The sequence below is a fragment of the Ochlerotatus camptorhynchus genome, unplaced genomic scaffold, assembly GCF_037179485.1.
Source record: "Ochlerotatus camptorhynchus isolate MF236.1 unplaced genomic scaffold, CSIRO-AGI_Acam_v1.1 ptg000225l, whole genome shotgun sequence".
NCBI lineage: Eukaryota > Metazoa > Arthropoda > Insecta > Diptera > Culicidae > Ochlerotatus > Ochlerotatus camptorhynchus.
In genome coordinates this window covers 1,561,770-1,579,500 of record NW_027040715.1, presented here as the reverse complement: position 1 = coordinate 1,579,500, position 17,731 = coordinate 1,561,770, and the positions used below count along the sequence as shown (strand labels likewise).

The 17,731-nt window shown below is 40.5% G+C and overlaps 1 protein-coding gene across 1 annotated transcript in view; it reads left to right on the top strand.

Annotated features, from left to right (window-relative positions):
- The window catches only part of LOC135703953 (uncharacterized), a 101,550-nt gene that overhangs the window by 80,133 nt on the left and 3,686 nt on the right, over nucleotides 1–17,731 (top strand). The gene's annotated exons all lie outside the window — the stretch shown is intronic.

The following is a 17,731-nucleotide window of genomic DNA, read 5'->3' as shown; positions in this document are numbered from 1 at the left end:
ATCCGAGAATTCTTTTGCAGCACGAAAAATAAAGCCCAGACATTTAGAACTACTAAATCGACCAATTACGTACATGCTTATGCTGCTTTCCCAACACAGTCATTAGAGAATCATTCCTAGACGAAACATGTCGATGTAGCATTACGACGAGGCTTGGTAGCTCAGTGGTTACCGTTTCTGCTTACTGAGCAGAAGGTCGGGGTTCAATCCCAGGCTCGTTCCCATCCATGCAATTTTTCACTTTGCCTAATCCTATCCCCACTAGATTTAAATAAAAACAAATTTTGCTTTAACCGATCGCATCAATTACCACATAAATCCTGATCTAAAAATAACCTACCTCACTAACACAACTATCCAGTGGCACTTGTGGTGTAGTGGTAAGCGTGATTACCTCTCACCCCAGCAGGCCTGGGTTCAATCCCAGTCGGCACCGCCGGGATGTTCTGAGGCATAACATCTCTGATCACGCCTTCCTTTGGAAGGGAAGTAAAGCCGTTGGTCCCCGTTTCATGAGTTGATGGGTCTATAGGTGTAAGGGTCTAGGTGTGGGAGCTGCCTCCCTGGCGTTGGTAGCATTGGTGCTCAGCACGGAAAACAAGATCAACGGAAAACAAATCAAGGAATAAAAAACACAACTATCCTTCCCGAGACAGCTGTGAAGATGTTGAGGAATTCTCGGTTTCTAGTAAAAACCGCACTGTGCAAGTTGGATTAGTTCAGATCATTCACGGAGGAGCAACTAAGAAGGTCGGATAACGTTAACTCGACGGCCAACATTCATTGATACCATTGTTGTTGTGGATGATAGCAGAGAATAGCAGAAATAGTGCGAAATTGGTAAGTGAAGCCATGGTGATCACAGAAGAGGAAATCGATAGAGAATTGGCTTTCATCCTCCTAAGCCCCTTACAGTCGTCGTCACAGCAATGGAAACTAGCATCGCACCACTTTTGGTTCTAGGGCACTTGCTGGTTGCAATTTTAATAAAATTCACTGTGATGGGATCAGTGAAAGCAGCAGAAATTTCCTTCCCAACTCTCTTGTGGAATCTTTTAATGGCTCTGAAAAGGGCCAGCTTAGCTAGATTTCGACGGAGAAAATAATAGCTTTCACCACGAATACGACGAGCCAGCTGAATGTCCTTTGGCATAATTGTGACACGCTTGACGTGGATGGCGCACAGGTTGGTATCTTCGAACAGACCGACCAGATGGCCTTGCTGGATTCCTGCAACGGCCGAGCTCTGGAAGCGCAGATTGCTCTTGAAAGTCCTGCGCGATTTCACGAGGAGCCTTTCCTCCGGTGGACTTACGAGTGGTCTGCTTGGTACGAGCCATTGTGCTTAGTTACGTTGCAGATACGATGAATCGAACACGTTGAATAAAAATATCAACCAATATCAACCCTATGGGGTTGTACGGTTGTACGGTGACATAGGACTGCGTGGTTTTATACAATAAATGTTATTTGTTAACTGCAGCAGGAGCCTGTGTTTTGTGCAGGAATAGGAATCTGAGCGGGGTTCTCTCTGTTTATACTCTTTAGTATGACTATGATTGCCCTGAAAAGAGCCTTTTGTTGTGAATTTTAGTTGGGACATGTTTAACAATTTAACTCTGATGACTGTGTTAGGGAAACAGCATATGCTTGTACGTAATTGGTGTACTTGTTAGTTATTTCGACGCTTTTGGACAATGCTTGACATTTACCACTTTTTCAATAGTTTCTTGATAAAAGCCAACAGTCGGAAGCATTGCTATCGATGCGTACAAAAAACTGATAAAATTATTGAAATTGGTCCAGGTGCAGCTGAGTTATTAACATTCAAAATATTTCATAATTTCGTTACATGTTCCATTTTCGGTTTTCACAAAGTGTACCCCCATATAGAAATCACATGCGTAGTCCTACGTCAAAAACTCAACAACTTGTTAGAAGAATTGAGCCTTCGAGTAGGTATAAAAGAGGTATTCATGGTCAAAATAAGCATTATGCTTTGTTAGACCGTCAAGCAGGTCAGTATGTATTGAGCTCGCTCTTTAGAGTTAAATGAAAAGTTTTTCGCATCCATTTCCTGTCAACCGTACTCGAAGGCAGCTTAAACAGCATAAACATTGCCTGGACGTGTCAAAAATTTACACGATCTATAGTGTTATCTTGAATGATATATGCCGCTCCATTTATGTGCATCATAGTAACAGAAATGTGCACTACTTTTTCGAACTGTGTGGTTATTTTCAATGGGACTGGAAACATAATCATTAAATTACAGTCTGTTGAGTTCTGTCAGAAAAATAGCTCTCAAACCATGTGTATGTAGTACTCGTATTTCCATTGCGCTTGATTTTGACGTAGACTACGTCTTGCGGGAAGTTACAGGGGGTAAATCGAAAAACTAAAATTGCGACCGTCACGAAAACGTGTAAGGTTTCAAACGCTTATAACTTTGTCATTTATAGATGAAATTAAAATCCATATACACGTCGGTTATCGTCGGTTTGGCGTAACTGATAGCTAGCCCACGCATACTAATACAACTATATCAGGTAGGGGCAAATTTCCCTTATTTAATGGTAGTGTTAGCATGCGTGGGTGAGCTACCAGTTACTCCAAATCGACGATCAAATGCGTTGTTTACAAAAAACTGATATATCCCTTCGATTAAGTAATCGAGAAATGCTTCTTGATCTGTGTCCCAATTGCAGAGTTAAATTTAACTCGTGGTTAAAAGTGACATTTCGAAAGTTATTTTCAATGTTCGGAAATCCCAGTGTTTTCGCTCGATCGGGTTTCAAACAGAACTCAGCCACGGTTGCCAAAATTTAACTTCTAGTGGGTCAGAAATAACCACACTTGGATAGCAGGGTTATTCGCCACTTTTGACCACGAGTTAAATTTAACTCGCCTACACTGTACCAAACCACCATCCTCTGTTCGAATGAAACCTCAGACAATTCAAATCGGAACATTGAAATCGCCTTTTTAAATGATAGCTGCAACCGGACGGTTGTTTTGAAATCAGATGATTTTCCTCTCGAACACAGGATGAAAATTGTTATAAAAAGGGATAGGGCCTTCAGTTGGAATGCGTTATGCTCTCTGCAGAATGATAGTCATCTTAAATTGAAATGCATTTGATATTGGTTCAGTCCCTTGACGCAAATTATTCAAAACGATGATGTAAATAATTCTATCGAACGTCATTTTCTGCTCTAAGCAGACAAACGAGGTGGAAGCATCGCCATCGCAATCAGAGGTGGTACGAACATTGGTAAATCATGGAAACCGTAAATTGTCTATTTCGTGGTAGAGGAAGTTTACTCTACCAGCATTTCTTTTTTGTATCCATGATTAATGGCTGTTTATGGCTATTCAATATGGAAATGTAAACAATCGAATTAATAATCTAATTTTAAGCATTTGCAAGTCATCCTATCCTTAAATTGTTGTCCTCTAAGCCCTGTATGCTTTATAGCCAAGTTTCAAATAAAAATCATCCATAATTTGGAGGACAGTCATCAGTTGATGACGAATTCAACCATAAAGAAATCATCTGAAATTCGACAGCATATTGTTAACACTCCAAACACGAAGCCTCCGGTAAAATGTGTAACAGCAAATTGGTAATGTTTGAAAAATCATTACTCAGCAATTTATCTATAGATTTTAAACCTATTGATATCGAATAAATCTTTAAAGTCTGTAGTTTTAAGTGGCGCCCATTGATTTCAAATTCGTCATGAGCTATGATTTTTCAAACATTACAAGTTTGCCGTTACACATTTTACCAGAGGCATCGTGTTCGGAGTGTTAAAGGGCTCAAGCAATTCAATCATCAGTTGAAGTATTCCGGATGTTTTCGCTCAGTTTATTGGGACACAGTCTTGGAAGTACAGCAAATGTACCGAGAAATCGGCAGTGAGCATGTACAAGGGCCCATGCGATGATCGATTCTCTTCAACGATTTTGTCTTTCAATTATAGACGAACAATTCAAAAGGTCCTGTCTGCTTTGATCGATTCTCTCCATCGACTTTCTAATGGAGATATTTCCGATCAACTACGAAATGTTGCATAACATTGGTGCAAAATTGTTTTGATCAATCCCATTACCACCTCAAAATTTCAAGAGCATAAATATCAGCTCTCACAAAACTTACAAAAAAACAAAGAAACTGGAACTTCACGTTTGCTGCAGTGCAGTACACAAGGAGTTTCAATTTCATGAGTGATGTCACAACCGTCCAAGAGAGAAATCTTGAAGTGAGAGGGAATATCAGCCATCATGACGGTCATTGTTGGACGCTTCAATGAATCACCTGAAGAAAGCCTTACTCAGAAGTAATTGTTATTTAACGGCGCCGGTGGTGTAGTGGTAAGCGTGATTACCTCTCACCCCAGCAGGCCTGGGTTCAATCCCAGTCGGCGCCGCCGGGATGTTCTGAGGCATAACATCTCTGATCACGCCTTCCTTCGGATGGGAAGTAAAGCCGTTGGTCCCCGGTTCATGAGTTGATGGATCGAGAGGTAGGGTCCAGGTGTGGGAGCTGCCTTCCTGGCACGTCGGTAGCATTGGTGCTCAGCACGGAAAAAAAGATCGACGGAAAAAACAAACCAAATGAAAAAAAAAAAGGAATTGTTATTTAGGAACCAAATGTAATAGAATATTCGCATTTTCATGAGGTCCTGAATTCAACCAAGTTATACTAAGTAGGAAATCCAAAATCTGTACATGGGACTGAAATTATAGGTTCTACTGTATTTTAAATCAATATCTAGAAAAATGCACGAGAATTTCACTACACAGCTTAACGTAATCTACGTTAACCATGCGGTCGTGTCTTGTACACAACCCCACTATTTTTTTAAAATAATTTACTAACGTGATTTTTGGCCAAAGGCTAGTTCGTGATGGAAAGCGCTTGATCAATCTTACCAACAAGGTTCTAGAAATTAAATGTAGTACTAAGCAAAGCTATTGCTGATTTAATTTCACATAACAACAGATTCTTTACCCATGAATAATTCTGGAAAAAGCTAAGACGATTAGAATAAAAATTTAAATTTTCCCATAGTAATTCCCATACAAACTTCAAATTGTCAGTTCAGTATGAGACATCCACAGCAGAAAATCTGACCTGGTTTGGAGTCAAGGTGAAAGACGAAAGTTGATCTCAATGGTGTTCTATAACATCAGTCGTTTGCAAACAGTACTGGCGCAAACAAGTCCTAAGCCAGTAGCTACAATATTTGAACCAAGATCAACAAGAAAGAAATCGTGCAGTGCTAAATGATTTATTCGTCCGCAAATTGAAAAACGACTAGCATTTACTGCGATAAACTTCCAAACAAAAGTTATTTATGACGTTTAATAATTGAAATTCTCTGCTCAACCGAACAGAAACCCAACATCACAATTGGTGGTGAAATAACACCACAAAGCAGAGAATCGGTTGCAACCCTTCTTGTACTATGTGTTGAAAGCCCCTCCCTTCGATTTCGACAGTGGGGATATGGCTGATAAGATTAGTTTGCTCCAATTCACGCAAGACGTCCTCCTACCCGTGTCAAATAGGTTGTGCCCGGCCAGGAAGGTCCACCAAGCAGAAACAAGCAATCACGAGACATGCTAATGGAGTCGCAAGGTGATTTGAATGAGTTATGAGTATCAGCAGCTTCTTACTCAGTCAGTCGTTGTCGAGCTGGGCGAGCTACTCACCAGACCGAGACTGGAATATATTAGCTCCTGACGCCCCCGATAACGACGGTAACATGAGCTTTCGTCTTTATCAAATGTAAATTCAGTCACCTTTCCCGTTTTTTTTTTTACTTTGCTAAGGAATACCAGAATCAATCTTTCTTTTGAAGGAGCAGCGAAATGAATAAATGCACCGAGCAAGTTCGTTTGCGTGTTTGAATAAAAGGAGAAAGTTCAATTTCTGAGCGCATAACTTGTTACTTTGAGGAACATTGAAAAGTAAGGCGAATTAATAAATCATTTTACAGTCCTCTTAAATGAAAGATGCAGTCGTGACTATTGAATGAAAAGTAGAGCATGCATGAATAAAAGTACACTAGAACAAAAAACAACACCAATGTCAAGACAAAGAAATCCTAGAAACAATAACCAAAGCAAGAAATGGGGTTACAAATCAAAATGTGAACTTCATTTTTAAAATACAAACAGTGCAAAAGATACCAACGTCATGAATGGAAGGGGAACCACAGCTCTAACAATAATTGAAATTTTGCACAATGGAAGTGAATGCGCTTTGCCATCGCCTGGGAAATGAAATAATTTTCGCGCAGAGTTGCAAATCCCAGCGAAAGCCTAGTGAGATAAATTGTGCTCCCTTTGATCTTGCTACTGTTGCTACTGTTGCTGCTGCTTTGCCAGTGGGATGTGGGAATAGATGAAACCAGGCCGTTGCCGACTACTGTTGGATGTTATTTTCGTTGTTGAGCTTAGATAAAAAGTTTTCATGATGTGTCCCTTTGATCCTGATTTTGTCCCAGTGCGGTTTGTTGGTTGGATGAATGGGGAAACGCGTTCAAAAGAAACACGTTCCAAAAGCTGAAAATGGTGTCAGGGAGGTTTTCTCTTCTAAGAACGGGATTTGATGTTCTATAGAAAATGGAACAACGCAAAATGCACCTCGAGTGATACATAATGTTGTGATGGTCGCAATGTATGTTGAATAAGGAATTGAGACAAATGCAAAATGATGCCCGATTCGAAATCTACTAATTGTTATTATTGGGAGATAGTTAGCGTTCTCTCTCTCTCTAATGTCAGTTAGTAGATGGTGTATTTTAAAGAGAACTTTATTTAAAAAAAATCGGTCTGATATTTTGGCTCATGCAAGTATTATTTGCGACCTCATGAAAATAATCGGCCGGGGGTCTAGAGCATTTTTTTTAAAGTTTATTTTTCATAAGATCATTGGCTTTTGTATGTAAATACAGTGCAGTATATACACATCTATCGACTTAAATTAGACAGGTATGAAGAACTTTTGACCAATCACAGTAGAACTGGCAGTTTATTCTCATGTGAATTTCTGCAGGCCAAGTTTCCTCATGTGATGTTGTACCAGGGTTACTGATCGCTCTGGATAACAGCAAACTGAAGACACCCCTCAAACTTAGGGATGGCAAATAGGATGAACCGGTCGCAGCGAAGACTCGTCTCGACTGGACGCTGTATGGGAGATCAGGCGATAAGAATATTACTTTATCCCATCAAATTATGCACGTCTGCAATCGTCTGACAAATGACGAACTTGACGAGATGGTGAAACGCTTCTTCGCTATTGAAGGTGCAGGCGTTGGCGCAGACGCTGATGGAAGCCACTACAGTGCGTACAAATTCAGGAAAGTTCCAAACAGGCCTAGGCTCGTTAGCGTTAGAAGAAAGTTTTTCTGTGAGAACATTGCTATCGTTACGTGTTGTCGGGATAGCGCTGTTGTCGTCGACCAAACACAGTTGTTCGGGAGCCGATAGTGTAGCGGCAGCACTTGAAACCGAAATATTATCAGGCAGAGTTGACGTCCAACCCTGATTGTACTTGCCTTCGATTGAAGTTTGGAAGACCCCATCGTCCATCTCAAACACAGGCAGACTGTTGTATGCTGGCTGGAAGGACGCGACTGCGTTGAGGGAACTAGGGGCTTCCATTCTACTTGTAGAAACCACGCGTCCCGGTGATGAATGAAGATGAATGATTCTCGAGTGATTTCCGTGGTTCCGTGGTAGAGAAAATTTTAGAACTTGTTGTTAAAGGCCAGCTGTTGGAGTATTTAAATAGTAATAGTTTGTTGATACCAGAACAATCGGGATACCTGGAAGGTCATTCTTGTGAAACCGCGTTAAATTTGGTATTAGCGAAGTGGAAAAATAACTTAGAGTGTAAAGATACGATTGTTGCTGTTTTTTTGGATTTGGACGCGCTTTTGAAACAATTTCTAGGCCCTTATTGTTAAGATCAATCAAACGCTTTGGAATGACGAGTACTACATATAAATGGTTTGAAAGCTATTTGTCTGACAGAACTCAACGGACTGTTTTTAATGATTCTGTTTCCAGTCCCGTGGGGAATAGCCTTGGAGTGCCCCAGGAAAGTGTTTTAGGGCCCCTGTTATTTATTATGTATATTAATGACTTGCGACGTGTTTTACGATTTTGCGACATTAATCTTTTTGCAGATGATACTGTGTTATTCATTGCAGCTAAAGATTTAGATGATGCCGTTTTACACTTGAATGAAGATTTGCGTTCTCTAAGTAGATGGTTGAAGTATAAGCAGTTTAAATTGAATACAAGTAAAACTAAATGTATGGTAATTTCGCGGAATCGAGTAAATGAGAACGTCTCTGTTGTAATTGATGATGAGACTATTGATCGCGTTTGGGAGAATAAATATCTTGGCGTGATTATTGATGACAAACTTAAGTTCAACTCTCACATTGACAATGTCATCAAGAAAATTGCCAAAAAGTATGGAATTCTATGTCGACTGAAGAACGATTTAACTATTGCCAGTAAAATACAACTATACAAATCAATCATCTCTCCTCATCTAGACTTTTGCCCTTCCATTTTATTTCTGGCCAATGCAACACAAATATCGAGATTACAGTGCTTGCAGAATAAAATAATGCGTTTGATTTTGAGATGTAATAAGATTCACTTCCTCAACTTTGATGTTAGACGCCTTACAATGGTTGTCGGTGAAGCAAAGAATTGTATATTTGACTATGGTGTTCATTTTTAAAGTAGTTAACGGTTTGCTGCCTCGATATTTGTGTGATCGAATTGAAAGAGGAAGTGACTTACATATCAAACGTTCAGCAACACTTACAGAATTTAAAAGACACTGCATTTCACACGTTAAAACTGTCTTTTGAACAGTTATCCAGTGATTTTTTTTATGAATTGACATATTATGTATCTTGACGAAGTTATCTCTAACGGATTATTTTATATGGATAGCTGTCATAACGACTTTTTAATCATTATTGTAGCAATGCAAAAACTATTTCTGTTCGCCACGAGGGTGATGATGGATTTTTAATATTTGATTTAATAGTAGATTAATAAAAAAAAAAAAGTAGTGTACAAAGGTTTGAGCCTCGTGCGCGTATTACGGATATAGAGGACTGAATTTAACATTTGATAAAAAAAATGCAATTTTGAAGCTTATTTGAAAGATACCTTGAGTTAGTATAGCGTTAATTTACACGACATGTCCTTTAAATTGTAGGCGCAATATCGCTTAAATCTGCACTGCTGTATACAAGCTTGTAAACAATTTCGTGGATTATGCAAACTTTAGTTCAAAATTGAACGAGAGGAGATTTTCCGTGACGTTCAAAATTCAATTTTTTTTTTCTGTGTGTAAACGTCCGAGTGATGGTCAATTTGATTACTGCTAATTCCGGAAATGGACGGAAGAAAACGTTTAGATTGAACCGGACCTAAACCGCGATAAACGGAGAGCAGAATATTTTTTTTTCGGAAAACTGCGACGCGTGCTCTCAAAACAACAACCTAATATCAACTAGAAGTTTAAAACTCGATTGAGAGTGAATAGTAATGTGAAAAGCCTTTGCTTCACAGAGAAATTGGCACCATTTTGAGTCGCACCATAATGGCACCAGCAAAGACAAACGCAAATTAACTGAATAATTTTAATTAGATTTTCATATCCCTTCTCCCTGGTGGTGCTACTAGGTGCTGCTGGTCTCAATTCTTCTAGTGGAATACTCGTCGCTCTGGCTGTTCAAGCTCCTTTCATATCACGCCGGTGCACTATTTGCAAGTAACCATCAGACAGCACTCAGTAGCAGTAAGTTTTTGAATTAAAAATTTAATAAAAAGGTAACTGCTCCCGCGGTGTTGCAACTGGCACACACACACAGGACTGCTGCTGTCTGTTGGCTTTGCTGTATAATCCTCCCGCACTCACTCCATCATACCGGATTCCGTTGAACCGAGTTGAATATGAAATGAACCAACGCGTGCTGCTGCAGCAAGTGGATGCTACTTTCACTCGTTGCTCTATCTCTCTCTTGTCTCTGGCGTGGTTGATTATAATAAAATTCATTTGAAAATCCCTTGACTCCTTGGTTGGTTGCAAGTCACAGCAATAGGATACCACTACTTTGTGTGTGTTTCCGTACAGTGAAAAGGACTTGGTAAAGATTTTATGCAGTGCTTCTCGCCTTGGTAGCAAAGAGTTTTTGCGTACGTTTTGTGAGTACGGGTGCAACACGTTTCGCAAATGACATTATCACTTTGATACTGGGGTCTTGCTTTCTGACCTGAAATAATTAATCGCTTTCCATTTAAGTTCAATATTATTGTGTGGATGCAGCAATGCAAAATTACATAAATAAATTAATGCAATTGAAAGTTGAATAAAATTGCAACCTTACTCATCTATCTTCATGATATTCATCGACTGCCAGTGAAACTGCATATGCGTTCAAGATCATATGATCGTTAAAATTATGCTCCGCTTCCTTCATTTCCTTTCCCGTCGTTAGTCGTTCAGCATTCATAATCCATACACATGTTTCTGTTAGTTCGACTACACATTGTACCAAATGCTTCCCACTGCAGTCACATTTCAAACACACGAGAGCAATAAACTCATACCCCTGCCTTCCACCTGCAAGTTTATCCATAGTCTGTCGAACACGACGCTGCAAACACCATTTCAAGACTCATTTATGACTCAATCAAAATTTCCTCATAATTCTAAAATCGGAATCCAAATAAACCAAAACCACTACTGCAACAGCACGGGCCACTCATTGGATATAGTTGCATTCTTGTTGCATCTCTGCATGCGTCCAAACGGCCGGCGGTGCAGACTGTCTCTATTGCTTGAAATGCGATCCACTCGCTTCCATCATACGAAGCCAATGTTGCACCAACACAAACACACACACACGTAGCGTGCCCATGGGCACTTGATTAATCGATTTCAATTAAGCAAAATCGGATCACTTTCCCAAAACGGATTGAATCAATTTTCGGTACATTTCGGGCCCCTCTTGCAAGTAAGGTAGGTACCACGATGAGTGAGCTGAAAATATCCTTACACCCTCCGCTGTGCTCTAGCTGTTCGAATCAGGGTGTGAGCAAGGAAGCTGCATCTCAGCAGTTCTTGCACTCACCCACTGCCAGCGCGCAGCAGTCAATGCCGTGATTAGTGATGATTACTTTGAACGCGCCAGCCAGGAGATCTCCCTTCTGCCGATTATTGATGGTTGTTTAGTTTTGTGTTCCGGATATTACGGCAAAGGATTTCAGTTTCCCGTTCGGGATTTTCCTGAAAAGAGGGAGCCAGAAGTCTTCAAACTGGCAGGATGTGAACGCCGGAGTAATGGTGCTGAGTGCTTAGCTGTGGCGGCATCGAACTGCGCAAGGGAGTGGAACGTTAATGCACCCTTCAATTTATTACGAAAGTGACTGTTTACGGTTGGATCTCTCAATTTTCTTGTTCACAGGAAGAGGGATTACGTGGTGTTCGTCGCATGTGTGGAGCACTGGTTTCTGAAATGGAAAAGTCGTGACTGGAGTGGTTGTTTTATGGCTTACAGAGACGAATGTCAAAGTGCACTTGAATGGTTGCAGCAAGTTGTCACTTATTCCAAACACATGGGAATGATCTAAATTAGACTACGACAGTGTTTGATGACTTTTGGATGCACGCAGTTAAGCCGGTTCAATTACTAAAACTGGCTACATGTATGTAAATTCCAATCTAGTTCAGTCCCAGTCTACTTTAAGCAATCAAAAGATTGTTAAAAATTTGGGAATAGGTGCTCAGATTTACTGTCCTGTTCATGTTTTTCTCCCTTCTTACAATGAAGGGTGCACAGGCCGCTTTGAAAACCTTCTTTTGATCCAAAGCCCGGAGGATTATTCAAGTTATAAAACTGACATCAAAAATGTTCTGTAACTTTTTAATTTTTCATTGTATCCGTATTGTTTATTCAGAATATTTATGTAACCCTGTTCGGTTCCTTAGCGAAAATAACCACCGTGCGTAGCTGTTGACGTCTGTTTGCAGCGCGCATAGCGCACTTGATCGCCACGCGAAGTGACCGTATGAAAAGAGTCCCTAAAATATGTCTAAATGCAGCTTACTTAAAGTCGAAATGACACTATTAAGTAGGAAATTTACCAAGCTGTCCAATAGAGGCAAGATTTTTGTGCTAAATGGCATAGTTTTGGAGTTGGAGCCAATTTATGGCAAGCAAAGACCAAAACAGAAAAAGTTCAATAACTCAGTAATCTTTGAGATTTGATCATATGCGAAGTACAATTTTTTACTTCAAATATGATCTTCTATCGCCCCTTAAATTATTTGCACTAAGAAACTGAACACCCTGTAGATTGTTATCCGAACAACAATATGGATTGCTTATTTAATGATGATCAAATGCATAGCTTCAGAATAAACCACCATTGAAAGTAATCTCAAAATATGCATTTACAAAATACCTACAAAATAAATTTCATCATTTTGTTTTCTTGAGTAAGAAAACAAGGTTTTTTTTCAATTTCATCAATGGGATCCTCTTAATACACTTACGTATAAAGGTGCTCAGGACCATATTGGTCCTATCCAAAAATGTTTTGGGTAATCTAGGGAAAATGGCCAGATTCTGACCTGAACAAAAACCCATCATGTGACACCTTAAACATGAGAATCAAGTTGGCCACATCTGTAAATATTCAGGATACCCCCAGGGAAGTGGCTAGATTCCGACATGAAAGTCCATCATGCGACACCTTAAATCACATGAGGATTCAAAAAACTATTTCAATAGTATCCACATTAGCTTCATCCGGAAATATTCTGGGTCCCACAGGGAAGTGTTTGGAAAATGATCCAAATTGTTTTGCAAGACTCATTCATAAAAAAATAAAAAATAAATCTGTAAGAAGAGTCAGATCTCACCATAAGTATATAAATTCAGGTTTTTATTCAGAGAAGTGGAGTGACAGGCAAGCGTCTAGAATGAGCTTCCAAAAGAAGCTTCTTTTGGAAATTTCTCTAAGAATTTTCTTTATGAATTTTCTTAAGAAGCTTCTCCGTCTGGACTTATTTCGATGGATTAAATATAATCAAATATATCATATTAACAATTTGATCCATTCATGCCTTTTCCATGCATTGCAATGGTGTCCAGAAAAATATTGATTCACGCACCATCTAGCGTTGAAAAAGGTCAGCAACAACCATTCAATTACAATCGAGGGACGCGAGTATAGCACTTATTACTGAAATAAATCAGAAATTATTATCATAAATTACTTTTTGAAAATAACATGAAAGTTTGTCTGACGTGTCACTGTTGTTATCAAACTAAATAATATGCTGAAATACACACAATTAAAATATTGTACAAATTTTCATTTAGCTTACCCCTCGTAAAGATAAACAAATACATTGCGAGCGTTTTGGCCACAGATGCGCTTTCATAGCTAACAATTCGGTTCATCAGCTAAGCTAAAGAATGGATCATATTGTTAATATAATATATTTTATATAATGCAGTTTTCAGAATTATTCTAATGCCAATGCCAATACACATTTAATACGTAATTTTTGGATTCAGGTCATTCCTTGTAGCATTATTTTGTGCATCACGCTTCGCAATATCACAAGTCTAAATAATCAGGTTTTTGTGGCTTAACGTAGCTGAAACTACTACTTGTTACAGATTTATAATCCTCGTAAACCTTGAGATTTGTCCCCTTGAAATTGCGAAGATAAAATACTCTACAAGGAAACACCAGTATTAAATTGTGTAAAACTGTATTAACTATATTGTTGAATGTAGTAAGTCCGCTACTTTTCCTGTTAGGAAAAAGACACTGAGAAGCAAATATATATCATTCCGTCTCGCACACTGAGCCGGTCAAGTCGCATCGGTCTCGTTGTACGACACTAGTATTTGAGTTTTTGAGTTTTTCCCCACGCGAGGGTTTTTTCTCGCCAAAGTTAGTTGGCATAGTGTTAAGACAACTAGTGCGCGAGTGAGGAAGCCGTTAGTCATACGCCGAGCGCTTTGATTACGGTCCAGCTTTAACTCATCATCATCGCATCATCACATCATCCCATTGAAGCAACAACGAAAGCACGTTAAATTGCCTACCGAGGCGACCGAGGCATACCAGCTACAAGGGTATCGACCCAACAGCCGTTGGGGCGAACAATAGCATCGCACCAGTCATCTGCCGCCTCAGTGCAATAGGTATAACGTGTCGCTTTGTTTTCACCAGTATCGCATCTCCCCGCATGGTCCAATACATGTTAGATTAGGTTGGGTCATAATTAGGGTGATCCAAAATTTTGTAAATAGTATATATCCATAATTTTTTTTTCTTGATTTTTTTTTCTCGTACTATTTTTAAGTAGAGCATAGTTAGGGTGATCCAAAAAAAATTTTTTTGGTATATATATTTTTTTTCTTTTTCTTGTTTTTTTTTTCTTTCTTTTGTGTTACTCTTTAGTAGAGTAAAACTATATCATTTTTTTGTATTTTTTTTTTTTTTTTTTTTTATTATATTTTTTTTTGCATTTTTTTGATACTATTTGAAATTATTGTAATAATTTGTAAAATATTTATTAAAAACACCATTGCGGCGATATTTAACCGCAATGGATGAAAATGATAAAGGCGGGGGATGGTCGCTTGCCATCTCAGACGACGAAACTCTTAATTCCACCTCACACGAAAGTCTCGAGGAAGTTGTGGAAATGGAAACCCTTGACGTTCCAGTTGACTCGCTCTCCAGCAAAAATACTGGAGCATATCCCAAGAAAAGGTATCGCCCACAACCCTCTCCTCCACCATCTCCTCCTCGCCCACCTGCACCCCCCACACCATTGCCCCCGAAAACCTCTGCGCTCCCCCGCCTAAAGGCTTACCCAGAAGCTTCGAAAGGCCCATGGGTTGTTTTTTTCCGGCCCAAACAAAAACCTTTGAACATTCCGAGGATCTCTAAGGATCTAACAACACATTTTTCGGCCGTTACCGATATTTTCAAGGTAACGCCAATAAAACTGCGCGTTACCGTTGATGACCGGAAGCAGGCTAACCAAATTGTTGCGTGCGAGCTCTTTTCATTGGAATACCGAGTCTACATACCCAGTAGTGAGGTAGAAATTGAAGGAGTGGTCACCGAAGCGAGTTTGACTAGTGACGATTTCTTGGGTCCCGATTCCTTCGGAATCTTTAAAAACCGTGCTCTGCCGAAGGTGAAGATATTGGACTGCCTTCAAATGCAGTCAGTATCCGTAGTAGGCTCCAAAAAAACTTATTCCTTGTCAAACTCGTTTCGTGTGACCTTTTCGGGTTCAGCTTTACCTCACTACGTCGCTATTGGCAAGGTTCGGCTACCTGTACGCCTGTTTGTACCTCGGGTAATGAACTGCTCGAAATGTAAACAACTTGGTCATACATCGGACTACTGCTCGAACAAACCACGCTGTGATCAGTGTGGCGAGCAACATCAAGAGGGCCCTTGCGGTGCTCCTCAAAAATGCGTGTACTGCAAGGAAAGCCTGCATACCCTGACTGACTGCCCGAGGTACAAACAGCAGGGAGAAAAACTTAAGCGGTCTCTGCAAGCTCGCTCCAAGAGAACACTAGCAGAACTCTTGAAGAATACCGCTTCATCTTCTCAGACCACACCAAAAAGCAGTAACACGTTCTCCATTTTGCCAGTTGATGGTCTAGATTCTGACTCAGAGGTCGGTGAGGGTAGTCCGTTTGTCTTTAAAGGCAATACGAGAAAACGAGCAAAAAAACACAACACCGAAAAGCCTCGTAAGGCCACTCGTACGGATCACCCTTCCACCTTGGAAAAATCAAGAGGTAACGGAAATGCACCGAAGCCCATTCCACCGGGTTTTCAAACTTGTAATTATGACAAGAACTTTCCGTCACTTCCAGGATCATCTAAAACCCCAGATGTCCCAGTTTTTCGGCCAGAAAATCAGCTGAATAATCAGCAAGAACATGCCCCCATGTTCACGTTTTCTGGTATTGTGGATAGCTTCTTCAGTATATTCAATATCTCTGACTCAACGAGGAGCATTATTAATTTAGTGCTGCCAATGGTGAAAACTCTTTTGAAGCAAGTAGCTTCTAGGTGGTCCTTCCTTGCATCGATCATATCCTTTGATGGATAATTCTCCGAATGAGGTCGGGGATATGATCTCTGTTCTTCAGTGGAACTGTAGAAGTCTTATGCCAAAACTTGACACATTTAAATTTTTAGTTAACAATTTACTTTCTGATGCATTTGCCCTTTGTGAAACATGGCTCTCTTCAGACAACGATCTTGCTTTCCACGATTTCAACATTATTCGCCTTGATCGGGCAGATTCGTATGGAGGGGTGCTTCTGGGGATCAACAAGCTCCATTCCTTCTACAGAATCGATCTGCCTTCGGTGACAGGCATTGAAGTTGTTGCCTGTCAGGTTAATATTCGAGGTAAATGCCTCAGTATTGCCTCAGTATATCTTCCGCCGCGAACTGCGATTTCTCGTCAAAGTTTCTCGGATATCTGCACGGCTATGCCGGAGCCACGGTTGATCTTGGGAGATTTTAACTCTCACGGTACAGGCTGGGGGGAACTGTACGACGACAACCGCTCAACCTTGATATACGACATGTGCGACTTCTTCAAAATGACAATTCTGAACACCGGGGAAGCAACACGAGTAGCCAAACCTCCAGCAAAAATAAGCAGATTAGACCTCTCACTTTGTTCGAGTTCACTATCATTGGATTGCTCGTGGAAAGTAATTCAAGATCCCTACGGTAGTGACCATTTGCCAATCAAAATTTCTATTACCAATGGTTCATCTTCTACACGCTCGGTCGACATCGCGTACGATCTTACGAAAAACATTGACTGGCGAAAATTCGCGACCTCGGTTCTTGATGCCAGTCAATCGGTTGACGTACTTCCTCCGCTGGACGAGTACTCCTTTCTCGCGCGTGTCATCATCGATTGCGCGCTGCGAGCACAGACGAAACGTATTCCGGGTGTTTCCGTTCGGAAGCGACCTCCCACCCCGTGGTGGGATAAGGAATGCACCGACGCGAACAGCGAGAAGTCTGCCGCGTTTAAACGCTTCCGCAAACACGGTAAGGTCGAGGATTTCGAGCGATACACCGACCTCGAGAAAACCTTTAAGGGCTTGACGAAAGCCAAAAAACGCGGCTACTGGCGTCGGTTCGTCGATGGTTTGTCGCGAGAGACTTCCATGAGAACACTCTGGAATGTCGGCAGGAGAATGCGAAACGCGTCATCACCGATTAACGAAGACAAGGAGTACTCGGACAGTTGGATATTCAGCTTCGCGCGGAAAGTTTGCCCGGATTCGGTGTCGGTTCAAACCAACGTTCGTGATCGTCCGTCGGGTAATAACGAAATAGATTCCCCGTTTTCGATGGTGGAATTCTCACTTGCTCTCCTTTCATGTAACAATTCAGCTCCAGGAATGGATAGAATCAAGTTCAACTTGCTTAAAAATCTCCCAGACGTCGCGAAGAGACGCTTGTTGAACTTATTCAATCAATTTCTGGAGCACAACATTGTTCCGGATGACTGGAGGCAAGTAAGAGTTATCGCCATTCGAAAACCCGGTAAACCCGCGTCGGATTATAACTCGTACCGTCCCATCGCGAT